The sequence below is a fragment of the Ambystoma mexicanum genome, chromosome 1q (genome assembly GCF_040938575.1).
Source record: "Ambystoma mexicanum isolate Mex_15411 chromosome 1q, UKY_AmexF1_1, whole genome shotgun sequence".
In the NCBI taxonomy this organism is placed as follows: domain Eukaryota; kingdom Metazoa; phylum Chordata; class Amphibia; order Caudata; family Ambystomatidae; genus Ambystoma; species Ambystoma mexicanum.
Window position 1 is genome coordinate 1,254,429,354 of NC_090922.1, and position 12,868 is coordinate 1,254,442,221.

The 12,868-nt window shown below is 54.6% G+C and overlaps 4 non-coding genes across 4 annotated transcripts; all 4 read left to right on the forward strand.

The window, feature by feature from the left end:
• The first annotated feature begins 2,003 nt into the window (after positions 1-2,003).
• LOC138564273 (5S ribosomal RNA) lies at positions 2,004-2,122 on the forward strand. The gene has a single exon (XR_011300227.1). It is a non-coding gene; the product is annotated as a 5S ribosomal RNA (ribosomal RNA).
• Positions 2,123-4,869: 2,747 nt separating this feature from the next.
• On the forward strand, positions 4,870-4,988 carry LOC138564284 (5S ribosomal RNA). Its single transcript, XR_011300238.1, has one exon. It is a non-coding gene; the product is annotated as a 5S ribosomal RNA (ribosomal RNA).
• Positions 4,989-7,743: 2,755 nt separating this feature from the next.
• LOC138564296 (5S ribosomal RNA) lies at positions 7,744-7,862 on the forward strand. The gene has a single exon (XR_011300249.1). It is a non-coding gene; the product is annotated as a 5S ribosomal RNA (ribosomal RNA).
• Positions 7,863-10,609: 2,747 nt separating this feature from the next.
• On the forward strand, positions 10,610-10,728 carry LOC138564309 (5S ribosomal RNA). Its single transcript, XR_011300261.1, has one exon. It is a non-coding gene; the product is annotated as a 5S ribosomal RNA (ribosomal RNA).
• The last annotated feature ends 2,140 nt before the right edge of the window (positions 10,729-12,868 follow it).

Below are 12,868 nucleotides of genomic sequence, written 5' to 3' on the forward strand. Positions count from 1 at the left end.
CTGGGCTGGGCTGGGCTGGGGGCCTCAGCTGCTGTTCCTGGGCTTGCTTCTTTCCTGGACGTGTAGGCCACCCGCCGGAGAAGGTGAGGCCCTCAGCTGACATTGCCCTCCGCCTTCCCGACGCTTGGGTGAGTGCTAGTGTGGTTTGATCTGAATTTACGGGCGGCTTCTTTGCAAACGTTTGCCAAACCAACTTGGAGCACCAATGGGGTAGAGAATCAGCCTTCAGCTGATGCCTGCCTGCGCTGTGCTGGGTTGGGGGCCTCAGTTGCTGTTACTGGGCCTGCTTCTTTCCTGCACTTGTAGGCCACCAGCCGGAGAAGGTAAGGGCTGCAACCAACATCGCCCTCTGCCTTCCAAGGGGTCGAGGAGACTGGAGCAGGAAAATTGGGTGTGTGTTTATTTCTTATTTTTTAGAGGTGCTTTTTTTTCCTTTTTATAAGGAACCGACGCTTGGGTGAGTGCTAGTGTGGCTTGAGCTGAATTTACAGGCAGCTTCTTTGCAAACATTTGCCAAACCAACTTGGAGCAGCACTGGGTTAGAGAGTCAGCCTTCAGGTGTTCCCTGCATGGGCTAGGCTGGGCTGGGGGCCTCAGTTGCTGTTACTGGGCCTGCTTCTTTCCTGAACTTGTAGGCCACCAGCCGGAGAAGGTAAGGGCCTCAACCAACATCGCCCTTTGCCTTCCAAGGAGTCGAGGAGACCGGAGCAGGAAAATTGTGTGTGTGTTTATTTCTTATTTTTTAGAGGTGCTTTTTTTCCCCCTTTTTATAAGGAACCGACGCTTGGGTGAGTGCTAGTGTGGTTTGATCTGAATTTACGGGCGGCTTCTTTGCAAACGTTTGCCAAACCAACTTGGAGCACCACTGGGTTAGAGAATCAGCCTTCAGCTGATGCCTGCCTTGGCTGTGCTGGGTTGGGGGCCTCAGTTGCTGTTACTGGGCCTGCTTCTTTCCTGCACTTGTAGGCCACCAGCAGGAGAAGGTAAGGGCCGCAACCAACATCGCCCTCTGCCTTCCAAGGAGTCGAGGAGACCGGAGCAGGAAAATTGTGTGTGTGTTTATTTCTTATTTTTTAGAGGTGCTTTTTTTCCTTTTTATAAGGACCCGACGCTTGGGTGAGTGCTAGTGTGGCTTGAGCTGAATTTACAGGCAGCTTCTTTGCAAACTTTTGCCAAACCAACTTGGAGCAGCACTGGGTTAGAGAGTCAGCCTTCAGGTGTTCCCTGCATGGGCTGGGCTGGGCTGGGGGCCTCGGTTGCTGTTACTGGGCCTGCTTCTTTCCTGCACTCGTAGACCACCAGCAGAGAAGGTAAGGAAGGGCCTTAACCCACGTCGACCTCTGCCTTCCAAAGAGTCGAGGAGACCCCAGCAGGAAAATTGTGTGTGTGTGTGTGTGTTTATTTCTTTCTTTTAGAGATTTATTTTTATTTTTGTAAGGAACTGACGCTTGGTAGAGTGAGTGCTAGTGTGGCTTGAGCTGAATTTACAGGCAGTTTCTTTGCAAACAGGAATAGGCAAGCGGGTATTTCAAAAGTGGGTGCATGGAGCTGCTCGTTGCTTTTCCAAGCCGGCAGCTGTGGCTCCTGAGCTTGAGGCAAAAAAAGAGCAGCAGCACACTGCAGAGGACAGCGTTCAGCATTGCAAGAGGGGTGTGGACTTCAGAGCCGACACAGCACAAGAGGCTCGGAATCGGCTGACTCTTAGAGCAGAAACACACTGCCGAGGACAGCGTTCAGCATTGCAAGAGGGGTGTGGACGTCAGAGCCGACACAGCACAAGAGGCTCGGAATCGGCTGACTCTTAGTGCAGAAACACACTGCCGAGGACAGCGTTCAGCATTGCAAGAGGGGTGGGGACGTCAGAGCCGACACAGCACAAGAGGCTCGGAATCGGCACACTCTTAGAGCAGAAACACACTGCCGAGGACAGCGTTCAGCATTGCAAGAGGGGGGTGGATGCCGAGCTGACACAGCACAAGAGGCTCGGAATCGGCGCACTCCTCGCCTACGGCCATACCACCCTGAATGCGCCCGATCTCGTCCGATCTCGGAAGCTAAGCAGGGTCGGGCCTGGTTAGTACTTGGATGGGAGACCGCCTGGGAATACCAGGTGCTGTAGGCATTTTGCTACTCTGTCCCCGATAGGTGGCGTTCGTCTTCTCCGCCTTGAGCTATCATTTTCCTCCATTCTCCTTTTAATTTTAACAAACACAGCGCGTGAAAAAGGCAAAGGGGCAGCCAGCAGCCCTTGCTCCAATACAGACCCCCGTCAGTAGCGAACACGTTTTCGCCAAACTAACTTGGAGCAGCACACTCCAGCAGCGGGAGGCTGAATCGACGGCAGCTTGTCGGCTCGGATGGAGCAAAAAAGAGCAGCTCGTGTCCCTGCCAAAGCTCCTTCAGCGTCTTTCTGTTTTCTCTCGAGTGGGCCCTTTCCCTGCCATTGAAACGTGGACACGCAAGGCCCCCTACAGCTAGTGGAGGGAAGTGGATGGGTCTCATCTGCATATGTCGGGTCTAGAGGTAGAGTGCACCTTGGGAGACAGGGGGACACTTGGAGCGGGAACTGCTCACGGGGGGAGAGGGGCCTTCAAGAGGCAGGAAGGGAGGCCACATCATGCCTCTCGTCTCCATAGCCAGGCCTCTGGATGGGGAAGAAGTGGCGGTCACCCTAAGCTTCCTAGAAGACCCAGCTGGGCCCCATGCTACCTAATAATCTCGCCTGATCGAGCGCTGATCGAGCGCTGGTCGAGCCTTCAGCCTAGGGGCCCAGGAGCCCAGGAGCCCAGGGTCTGGCCTCGGTCCTTCCCATGTGCAGGGAGTCGGCCTTCAGCTGATGCCTGACCTGGGCAGGGCTGGGCTGGGCTGGGCTGGGCTGGGCTGGGGGCCTCAGCTGCTGTTCCTGGGCTTGCTTCTTTCCTGGACGTGTAGGCCACCCGCCGGAGAAGGTGAGGCCCTCAGCTGACATTGCCCTCCGCCTTCCCGACGCTTGGGTGAGTGCTAGTGTGGTTTGATCTGAATTTACGGGCGGCTTCTTTGCAAACGTTTGCCAAACCAACTTGGAGCACCAATGGGGTAGAGAATCAGCCTTCAGCTGATGCCTGCCTGCGCTGTGCTGGGTTGGGGGCCTCAGTTGCTGTTACTGGGCCTGCTTCTTTCCTGCACTTGTAGGCCACCAGCCGGAGAAGGTAAGGGCTGCAACCAACATCGCCCTCTGCCTTCCAAGGGGTCGAGGAGACTGGAGCAGGAAAATTGGGTGTGTGTTTATTTCTTATTTTTTAGAGGTGCTTTTTTTTCCTTTTTATAAGGAACCGACGCTTGGGTGAGTGCTAGTGTGGCTTGAGCTGAATTTACAGGCAGCTTCTTTGCAAACATTTGCCAAACCAACTTGGAGCAGCACTGGGTTAGAGAGTCAGCCTTCAGGTGTTCCCTGCATGGGCTAGGCTGGGCTGGGGGCCTCAGTTGCTGTTACTGGGCCTGCTTCTTTCCTGAACTTGTAGGCCACCAGCCGGAGAAGGTAAGGGCCTCAACCAACATCGCCCTTTGCCTTCCAAGGAGTCGAGGAGACCGGAGCAGGAAAATTGTGTGTGTGTTTATTTCTTATTTTTTAGAGGTGCTTTTTTCCCCCTTTTTATAAGGAACCGACGCTTGGGTGAGTGCTAGTGTGGTTTGATCTGAATTTACGGGCGGCTTCTTTGCAAACGTTTGCCAAACCAACTTGGAGCACCACTGGGTTAGAGAATCAGCCTTCAGCTGATGCCTGCCTGGGCTGTGCTGGGTTGGGGGCCTCAGTTGCTGTTACTGGGCCTGCTTCTTTCCTGCACTTGTAGGCCACCAGCCGGAGAAGGTAAGGGCCGCAACCAACATCGCCCTCTGCCTTCCAAGGAGTCGAGGAGACCGGAGCAGGAAAATTGTGTGTGTGTTTATTTCTTATTTTTTAGAGGTGCTTTTTTTCCTTTTTATAAGGACCCGACGCTTGGGTGAGTGCTAGTGTGGCTTGAGCTGAATTTACAGGCAGCTTCTTTGCAAACTTTTGCCAAACCAACTTGGAGCAGCACTGGGTTAGAGAGTCAGCCTTCAGGTGTTTTCTGCATGGGCTGGGCTGGGCTGGGGGCCTCGGTTGCTGTTACTGGGCCTGCTTCTTTCCTGCACTCGTAGACCACCAGCAGAGAAGGTAAGGAAGGGCCTTAACCCACGTCGACCTCTGCCTTCCAAAGAGTCGAGGAGACCCCAGCAGGAAAATTGTGTGTGTGTGTGTGTGTGTTTATTTCTTTCTTTTAGAGATTTATTTTTATTTTTGTAAGGAACTGACGCTTGGTAGAGTGAGTGCTAGTGTGGCTTGAGCTGAATTTACAGGCAGTTTCTTTGCAAACATGAATAGGCAAGCGGGTATTTCAAAAGTGGGTGCATGGAGCTGCTCGTTGCTTTTCCAAGCCGGCAGCTGTGGCTCCTGAGCTTGAGGCAAAAAAAGAGCAGCAGCACACTGCAGAGGACAGCGTTCAGCATTGCAAGAGGGGTGTGGACTTCAGAGCCGACACAGCACAAGAGGCTCGGAATCGGCTGACTCTTAGAGCAGAAACACACTGCCGAGGACAGCGTTCAGCATTGCAAGAGGGGTGTGGACGTCAGAGCCGACACAGCACAAGAGGCTCGGAATCGGCTGACTCTTAGTGCAGAAACACACTGCCGAGGACAGCGTTCAGCATTGCAAGAGGGGTGGGGACGTCAGAGCCGACACAGCACAAGAGGCTCGGAATCGGCACACTCTTAGAGCAGAAACACACTGCCGAGGACAGCGTTCAGCATTGCAAGAGGGGGGTGGATGCCGAGCTGACACAGCACAAGAGGCTCGGAATCGGCGCACTCCTCGCCTACGGCCATACCACCCTGAATGCGCCCGATCTCGTCCGATCTCGGAAGCTAAGCAGGGTCGGGCCTGGTTAGTACTTGGATGGGAGACCGCCTGGGAATACCAGGTGCTGTAGGCATTTTGCTACTCTGTCCCCGATAGGTGGCGTTCGTCTTCTCCGCCTTGAGCTATCATTTTCCTCCATTCTCCTTTTAATTTTAACAAACACAGCGCGTGAAAAAGGCAAAGGGGCAGCCAGCAGCCCTTGCTCCAATACAGACCCCCGTCAGTAGCGAACACGTTTTCGCCAAACTAACTTGGAGCAGCACACTCCAGCAGCGGGAGGCTGAATCGACGGCAGCTTGTCGGCTCGGATGGAGCAAAAAAGAGCAGCTCGTGTCCCTGCCAAAGCTCCTTCAGCGTCTTTCTGTTTTCTCTCGAGTGGGCCCTTTCCCTGCCATTGAAACGTGGACACGCAAGGCCCCCTACAGCTAGTGGAGGGAAGTGGATGGGTCTCATCTGCATATGTGGGGTCTAGAGGTAGAGTGCACCTTGGGAGACAGGGGGACACTTGGAGCGGGAACTGCTCACGGGGGGAGAGGGGCCTTCAAGAGGCAGGAAGGGAGGCCACATCATGCCTCTCGTCTCCATAGCCAGGCCTCTGGATGGGGAAGAAGTGGCGGTCACCCTAAGCTTCCTAGAAGTCCCAGCTGGGCCCCATGCTACCTAATAATCTCGCCTGATCGAGCCTGATCGAGCGCTGGTCGAGCCGAGGCGAGCCTTCAGCCTAGGGGCCCAGGAGCCCAGGAGCCCAGGGTCTGGCCTCGGTCCTTCCCATGTGCAGGGAGTCGGCCTTCAGCTGATGCCTGACCTGGGCAGGGCTGGGCTGGGCTGGGCTGGGCTGGGCTGGGGGCCTCAGCTGCTGTTCCTGGGCTTGCTTCTTTCCTGGACGTGTAGGCCACCCGCCGGAGAAGGTGAGGCCCTCAGCTGACATTGCCCTCCGCCTTCCCGACGCTTGGGTGAGTGCTAGTGTGGTTTGATCTGAATTTACGGGCGGCTTCTTTGCAAACGTTTGCCAAACCAACTTGGAGCACCAATGGGGTAGAGAATCAGCCTTCAGCTGATGCCTGCCTGCGCTGTGCTGGGTTGGGGGCCTCAGTTGCTGTTACTGGGCCTGCTTCTTTCCTGCACTTGTAGGCCACCAGCCGGAGAAGGTAAGGGCTGCAACCAACATCGCCCTCTGCCTTCCAAGGGGTCGAGGAGACTGGAGCAGGAAAATTGGGTGTGTGTTTATTTCTTATTTTTTAGAGGTGCTTTTTTTTCCTTTTTATAAGGAACCGACGCTTGGGTGAGTGCTAGTGTGGCTTGAGCTGAATTTACAGGCAGCTTCTTTGCAAACATTTGCCAAACCAACTTGGAGCAGCACTGGGTTAGAGAGTCAGCCTTCAGGTGTTCCCTGCATGGGCTAGGCTGGGCTGGGGGCCTCAGTTGCTGTTACTGGGCCTGCTTCTTTCCTGAACTTGTAGGCCACCAGCCGGAGAAGGTAAGGGCCTCAACCAACATCGCCCTTTGCCTTCCAAGGAGTCGAGGAGACCGGAGCAGGAAAATTGTGTGTGTGTTTATTTCTTATTTTTTAGAGGTGCTTTTTTTCCCCCTTTTTATAAGGAACCGACGCTTGGGTGAGTGCTAGTGTGGTTTGATCTGAATTTACGGGCGGCTTCTTTGCAAACGTTTGCCAAACCAACTTGGAGCACCACTGGGTTAGAGAATCAGCCTTCAGCTGATGCCTGCCTTGGCTGTGCTGGGTTGGGGGCCTCAGTTGCTGTTACTGGGCCTGCTTCTTTCCTGCACTTGTAGGCCACCAGCAGGAGAAGGTAAGGGCCGCAACCAACATCGCCCTCTGCCTTCCAAGGAGTCGAGGAGACCGGAGCAGGAAAATTGTGTGTGTGTTTATTTCTTATTTTTTAGAGGTGCTTTTTTTCCTTTTTATAAGGACCCGACGCTTGGGTGAGTGCTAGTGTGGCTTGAGCTGAATTTACAGGCAGCTTCTTTGCAAACTTTTGCCAAACCAACTTGGAGCAGCACTGGGTTAGAGAGTCAGCCTTCAGGTGTTCCCTGCATGGGCTGGGCTGGGCTGGGGGCCTCGGTTGCTGTTACTGGGCCTGCTTCTTTCCTGCACTCGTAGACCACCAGCAGAGAAGGTAAGGAAGGGCCTTAACCCACGTCGACCTCTGCCTTCCAAAGAGTCGAGGAGACCCCAGCAGGAAAATTGTGTGTGTGTGTGTGTGTTTATTTCTTTCTTTTAGAGATTTATTTTTATTTTTGTAAGGAACTGACGCTTGGTAGAGTGAGTGCTAGTGTGGCTTGAGCTGAATTTACAGGCAGTTTCTTTGCAAACAGGAATAGGCAAGCGGGTATTTCAAAAGTGGGTGCATGGAGCTGCTCGTTGCTTTTCCAAGCCGGCAGCTGTGGCTCCTGAGCTTGAGGCAAAAAAAGAGCAGCAGCACACTGCAGAGGACAGCGTTCAGCATTGCAAGAGGGGTGTGGACTTCAGAGCCGACACAGCACAAGAGGCTCGGAATCGGCTGACTCTTAGAGCAGAAACACACTGCCGAGGACAGCGTTCAGCATTGCAAGAGGGGTGTGGACGTCAGAGCCGACACAGCACAAGAGGCTCGGAATCGGCTGACTCTTAGTGCAGAAACACACTGCCGAGGACAGCGTTCAGCATTGCAAGAGGGGTGGGGACGTCAGAGCCGACACAGCACAAGAGGCTCGGAATCGGCACACTCTTAGAGCAGAAACACACTGCCGAGGACAGCGTTCAGCATTGCAAGAGGGGGGTGGATGCCGAGCTGACACAGCACAAGAGGCTCGGAATCGGCGCACTCCTCGCCTACGGCCATACCACCCTGAATGCGCCCGATCTCGTCCGATCTCGGAAGCTAAGCAGGGTCGGGCCTGGTTAGTACTTGGATGGGAGACCGCCTGGGAATACCAGGTGCTGTAGGCATTTTGCTACTCTGTCCCCGATAGGTGGCGTTCGTCTTCTCCGCCTTGAGCTATCATTTTCCTCCATTCTCCTTTTAATTTTAACAAACACAGCGCGTGAAAAAGGCAAAGGGGCAGCCAGCAGCCCTTGCTCCAATACAGACCCCCGTCAGTAGCGAACACGTTTTCGCCAAACTAACTTGGAGCAGCACACTCCAGCAGCGGGAGGCTGAATCGACGGCAGCTTGTCGGCTCGGATGGAGCAAAAAAGAGCAGCTCGTGTCCCTGCCAAAGCTCCTTCAGCGTCTTTCTGTTTTCTCTCGAGTGGGCCCTTTCCCTGCCATTGAAACGTGGACACGCAAGGCCCCCTACAGCTAGTGGAGGGAAGTGGATGGGTCTCATCTGCATATGTCGGGTCTAGAGGTAGAGTGCACCTTGGGAGACAGGGGGACACTTGGAGCGGGAACTGCTCACGGGGGGAGAGGGGCCTTCAAGAGGCAGGAAGGGAGGCCACATCATGCCTCTCGTCTCCATAGCCAGGCCTCTGGATGGGGAAGAAGTGGCGGTCACCCTAAGCTTCCTAGAAGACCCAGCTGGGCCCCATGCTACCTAATAATCTCGCCTGATCGAGCGCTGATCGAGCGCTGGTCGAGCCTTCAGCCTAGGGGCCCAGGAGCCCAGGAGCCCAGGGTCTGGCCTCGGTCCTTCCCATGTGCAGGGAGTCGGCCTTCAGCTGATGCCTGACCTGGGCAGGGCTGGGCTGGGCTGGGCTGGGCTGGGCTGGGGGCCTCAGCTGCTGTTCCTGGGCTTGCTTCTTTCCTGGACGTGTAGGCCACCCGCCGGAGAAGGTGAGGCCCTCAGCTGACATTGCCCTCCGCCTTCCCGACGCTTGGGTGAGTGCTAGTGTGGTTTGATCTGAATTTACGGGCGGCTTCTTTGCAAACGTTTGCCAAACCAACTTGGAGCACCAATGGGGTAGAGAATCAGCCTTCAGCTGATGCCTGCCTGCGCTGTGCTGGGTTGGGGGCCTCAGTTGCTGTTACTGGGCCTGCTTCTTTCCTGCACTTGTAGGCCACCAGCCGGAGAAGGTAAGGGCTGCAACCAACATCGCCCTCTGCCTTCCAAGGGGTCGAGGAGACTGGAGCAGGAAAATTGGGTGTGTGTTTATTTCTTATTTTTTAGAGGTGCTTTTTTTTCCTTTTTATAAGGAACCGACGCTTGGGTGAGTGCTAGTGTGGCTTGAGCTGAATTTACAGGCAGCTTCTTTGCAAACATTTGCCAAACCAACTTGGAGCAGCACTGGGTTAGAGAGTCAGCCTTCAGGTGTTCCCTGCATGGGCTAGGCTGGGCTGGGGGCCTCAGTTGCTGTTACTGGGCCTGCTTCTTTCCTGAACTTGTAGGCCACCAGCCGGAGAAGGTAAGGGCCTCAACCAACATCGCCCTTTGCCTTCCAAGGAGTCGAGGAGACCGGAGCAGGAAAATTGTGTGTGTGTTTATTTCTTATTTTTTAGAGGTGCTTTTTTCCCCCTTTTTATAAGGAACCGACGCTTGGGTGAGTGCTAGTGTGGTTTGATCTGAATTTACGGGCGGCTTCTTTGCAAACGTTTGCCAAACCAACTTGGAGCACCACTGGGTTAGAGAATCAGCCTTCAGCTGATGCCTGCCTGGGCTGTGCTGGGTTGGGGGCCTCAGTTGCTGTTACTGGGCCTGCTTCTTTCCTGCACTTGTAGGCCACCAGCCGGAGAAGGTAAGGGCCGCAACCAACATCGCCCTCTGCCTTCCAAGGAGTCGAGGAGACCGGAGCAGGAAAATTGTGTGTGTGTTTATTTCTTATTTTTTAGAGGTGCTTTTTTTCCTTTTTATAAGGACCCGACGCTTGGGTGAGTGCTAGTGTGGCTTGAGCTGAATTTACAGGCAGCTTCTTTGCAAACTTTTGCCAAACCAACTTGGAGCAGCACTGGGTTAGAGAGTCAGCCTTCAGGTGTTTTCTGCATGGGCTGGGCTGGGCTGGGGGCCTCGGTTGCTGTTACTGGGCCTGCTTCTTTCCTGCACTCGTAGACCACCAGCAGAGAAGGTAAGGAAGGGCCTTAACCCACGTCGACCTCTGCCTTCCAAAGAGTCGAGGAGACCCCAGCAGGAAAATTGTGTGTGTGTGTGTGTGTGTTTATTTCTTTCTTTTAGAGATTTATTTTTATTTTTGTAAGGAACTGACGCTTGGTAGAGTGAGTGCTAGTGTGGCTTGAGCTGAATTTACAGGCAGTTTCTTTGCAAACATGAATAGGCAAGCGGGTATTTCAAAAGTGGGTGCATGGAGCTGCTCGTTGCTTTTCCAAGCCGGCAGCTGTGGCTCCTGAGCTTGAGGCAAAAAAAGAGCAGCAGCACACTGCAGAGGACAGCGTTCAGCATTGCAAGAGGGGTGTGGACTTCAGAGCCGACACAGCACAAGAGGCTCGGAATCGGCTGACTCTTAGAGCAGAAACACACTGCCGAGGACAGCGTTCAGCATTGCAAGAGGGGTGTGGACGTCAGAGCCGACACAGCACAAGAGGCTCGGAATCGGCTGACTCTTAGTGCAGAAACACACTGCCGAGGACAGCGTTCAGCATTGCAAGAGGGGTGGGGACGTCAGAGCCGACACAGCACAAGAGGCTCGGAATCGGCACACTCTTAGAGCAGAAACACACTGCCGAGGACAGCGTTCAGCATTGCAAGAGGGGGGTGGATGCCGAGCTGACACAGCACAAGAGGCTCGGAATCGGCGCACTCCTCGCCTACGGCCATACCACCCTGAATGCGCCCGATCTCGTCCGATCTCGGAAGCTAAGCAGGGTCGGGCCTGGTTAGTACTTGGATGGGAGACCGCCTGGGAATACCAGGTGCTGTAGGCATTTTGCTACTCTGTCCCCGATAGGTGGCGTTCGTCTTCTCCGCCTTGAGCTATCATTTTCCTCCATTCTCCTTTTAATTTTAACAAACACAGCGCGTGAAAAAGGCAAAGGGGCAGCCAGCAGCCCTTGCTCCAATACAGACCCCCGTCAGTAGCGAACACGTTTTCGCCAAACTAACTTGGAGCAGCACACTCCAGCAGCGGGAGGCTGAATCGACGGCAGCTTGTCGGCTCGGATGGAGCAAAAAAGAGCAGCTCGTGTCCCTGCCAAAGCTCCTTCAGCGTCTTTCTGTTTTCTCTCGAGTGGGCCCTTTCCCTGCCATTGAAACGTGGACACGCAAGGCCCCCTACAGCTAGTGGAGGGAAGTGGATGGGTCTCATCTGCATATGTGGGGTCTAGAGGTAGAGTGCACCTTGGGAGACAGGGGGACACTTGGAGCGGGAACTGCTCACGGGGGGAGAGGGGCCTTCAAGAGGCAGGAAGGGAGGCCACATCATGCCTCTCGTCTCCATAGCCAGGCCTCTGGATGGGGAAGAAGTGGCGGTCACCCTAAGCTTCCTAGAAGTCCCAGCTGGGCCCCATGCTACCTAATAATCTCGCCTGATCGAGCCTGATCGAGCGCTGGTCGAGCCGAGGCGAGCCTTCAGCCTAGGGGCCCAGGAGCCCAGGAGCCCAGGGTCTGGCCTCGGTCCTTCCCATGTGCAGGGAGTCGGCCTTCAGCTGATGCCTGACCTGGGCAGGGCTGGGCTGGGCTGGGCTGGGCTGGGGGCCTCAGCTGCTGTTCCTGGGCTTGCTTCTTTCCTGGACGTGTAGGCCACCCGCCGGAGAAGGTGAGGCCCTCAGCTGACATTGCCCTCCGCCTTCCCGACGCTTGGGTGAGTGCTAGTGTGGTTTGATCTGAATTTACGGGCGGCTTCTTTGCAAACGTTTGCCAAACCAACTTGGAGCACCAATGGGGTAGAGAATCAGCCTTCAGCTGATGCCTGCCTGCGCTGTGCTGGGTTGGGGGCCTCAGTTGCTGTTACTGGGCCTGCTTCTTTCCTGCACTTGTAGGCCACCAGCCGGAGAAGGTAAGGGCTGCAACCAACATCGCCCTCTGCCTTCCAAGGGGTCGAGGAGACTGGAGCAGGAAAATTGGGTGTGTGTTTATTTCTTATTTTTTAGAGGTGCTTTTTTTTCCTTTTTATAAGGAACCGACGCTTGGGTGAGTGCTAGTGTGGCTTGAGCTGAATTTACAGGCAGCTTCTTTGCAAACATTTGCCAAACCAACTTGGAGCAGCACTGGGTTAGAGAGTCAGCCTTCAGGTGTTCCCTGCATGGGCTAGGCTGGGCTGGGGGCCTCAGTTGCTGTTACTGGGCCTGCTTCTTTCCTGAACTTGTAGGCCACCAGCCGGAGAAGGTAAGGGCCTCAACCAACATCGCCCTTTGCCTTCCAAGGAGTCGAGGAGACCGGAGCAGGAAAATTGTGTGTGTGTTTATTTCTTATTTTTTAGAGGTGCTTTTTTTCCCCCTTTTTATAAGGAACCGACGCTTGGGTGAGTGCTAGTGTGGTTTGATCTGAATTTACGGGCGGCTTCTTTGCAAACGTTTGCCAAACCAACTTGGAGCACCACTGGGTTAGAGAATCAGCCTTCAGCTGATGCCTGCCTTGGCTGTGCTGGGTTGGGGGCCTCAGTTGCTGTTACTGGGCCTGCTTCTTTCCTGCACTTGTAGGCCACCAGCAGGAGAAGGTAAGGGCCGCAACCAACATCGCCCTCTGCCTTCCAAGGAGTCGAGGAGACCGGAGCAGGAAAATTGTGTGTGTGTTTATTTCTTATTTTTTAGAGGTGCTTTTTTTCCTTTTTATAAGGACCCGACGCTTGGGTGAGTGCTAGTGTGGCTTGAGCTGAATTTACAGGCAGCTTCTTTGCAAACTTTTGCCAAACCAACTTGGAGCAGCACTGGGTTAGAGAGTCAGCCTTCAGGTGTTCCCTGCATGGGCTGGGCTGGGCTGGGGGCCTCGGTTGCTGTTACTGGGCCTGCTTCTTTCCTGCACTCGTAGACCACCAGCAGAGAAGGTAAGGAAGGGCCTTAACCCACGTCGACCTCTGCCTTCCAAAGAGTCGAGGAGACCCCAGCAGGAAAATTGTGTGTGTGTGTG